The sequence below is a fragment of the Aegilops tauschii genome, chromosome 3 (assembly GCF_002575655.3).
Source record: "Aegilops tauschii subsp. strangulata cultivar AL8/78 chromosome 3, Aet v6.0, whole genome shotgun sequence".
Classification (NCBI taxonomy): Eukaryota; Viridiplantae; Streptophyta; class Magnoliopsida; order Poales; family Poaceae; genus Aegilops; species Aegilops tauschii.
The window spans coordinates 17,069,880-17,071,994 of NC_053037.3; positions in this window are offsets into that span (position 1 = coordinate 17,069,880).

The window sequence follows — 2,115 nt, forward strand, 5'->3', positions numbered from 1 at the left end:
TTCTGAACGTGGATGTTGTAAGCATACAAGCATGCTTCTCTGCTATGTGACAGTGAGATAAAAATAACCTAAGGGCACAGGCAGCCACGGTCATGCCACCGGTGAGTGTTCAACCGTGACTCTCACGGTTGCATGGTCACGCCCGCCGTTATGGAACGAAAACGTTTTTAAGCACATAATCTGGGTCGTGCTTCTAGGGCTGCATAACCGTGGCTTTCGTGGTAACTGTGCCTCGCCTGTTCTAACGCATGTTCTTCTGTTATGAATGCATGACTGTAAGTAATTCAAATAACCGTGCTTGCGATGCGTGTCCAACCGTGCCTCATGTGCCTTCACGCGGTGCTTTTGTGATGCAAAGATTTCAAACACAATGGGTCACGGTTGTGTTTGCGTTTCTGTTTTACAAATGGATATAGTGCCTGGCAGTAGGTTCACGGTGTTTGCTGTGAGAGAATCACGTCTTTACATGCTACTAAAGCACGTGGAATCACGGCCGTGCCTGTGTGTGGCATGTAGAACAGTGCTTTACAATGCCGAAGGCAGGATCGTGTGTCTCGTTCTTGAAAAGCCGTGGTTCTGCCATCACTTCATTCACTTGGTTTTGTCCGCGTTTTAGCAGAATCATCTGCAAAGCAGAGGCACGGCCTTGACTCTTCTAGCGACTTAATTGTAACATGCACGTTGGGTTTTCGTAATTAACGCACGAACGTGAGTCCACGTAAAACACAAGCATGCCTCCCTGAGCATCTTTACCGTGCCACTCCTGGTTATAGATCAACGGATGCATTTGGAGCACAAAGAGACACGAAGGTGACCTCTGACTTGAAACACTGACACACTTGACGGTTCGTGCATTTGAGTTAAAATCTTACAACAAAAACAATTGTAACACAGACAGTCATCCGATTCTATTAGGTTTCCGTAATAATCGCACAATCGTGACTCCAGGTAAGAATAAACCATGCCTCTCCACCGACTCATTATGAATACAATTAGAAAACCTCTGTGCGTGACTCTATGTAATTAGAAGACCTTTGAGGGCTGTATGCCCGTGCTTGTGACCCTTGACACTAAAACACAGAGTAAACGCCCATGCCTCTATGCTGTATGCACGTGCTTATGCCTGTACAAGGAAATACGCTTTTAAAAACAGGGTCTCTCGTATAGGCCATTCCGTGCCTCACAGAGTAAACGCCTGTGGCTGTGCGTAAGCCAAAGGTTAGCATGACTCTATGTAATACCACCGACCATGCCTTTACGCGCTTCATGCCCGTGCCTGTGATAATTTTGATCCCGCGTAAAACGCAAGCATGCCTCTCTGGGCCTTCATACCATGCCTCTCCTGGTGTTAGAGTCAACGGAATCATCTGGAACACAAAGAGACACGAAGGTAGACACGAACTGTTCTAAATGCCTGTGTGGCATGTAGAACAGTGCGTCACAATGCCAAAGGCAGGACCGTGTGTCTGGTACGTGACAATGCCAAGCCGTACCGTGTGTTTGGTACGTGACAAGCCGTGACAGGAGCGTTTCAGCAGAATCATTTGCAAAGCAGAGGCTCGGCCTTGAATCTTCTATTGACTTGAATGTGAACGTGTCCGTGGAAAATTTTGTTGCTCGTAGAGGCAAGATGACCGTAGAACCGTGCTTCCGGCGTCAAACAGATTCTTCTATTGAATGTGTGCCGTAAATAATTAAAACACGGACGGGCACGCCCGTGCCTGGTCTGCGTGTGCAACAGTGCATCTCGTACCTTGAAAGCCGTGGTTCTATTTAATGTTTCAAGCAGTCACCTACCATTGACTTGCTACGAGTAGTACTTAACCCGGGCCCCCCTGTCAGAAAGAAAAATAGAAGAAGTAATTAATCTGGACCCCTCCGCTCCCCGTCGTGGGTATTTAAGCCGTCTCATGGATTGACAGGCTGTAATCCATTTCTCCAGATCCACCTCAGTGAGCACTGGTCGTGGGCGGCGCCACCCCAGCAACGGAGGTGGAGATGGAAAGCGCTGCTCGTAGTATCAAGAGGTCGAGTGTGGCGCCACCGGCGACGCCGCTTTCTGGTGGTGTGTTGGTCATCGGAGGGGATGGAAGCGGCGACCGTGCTCCCTCCCGA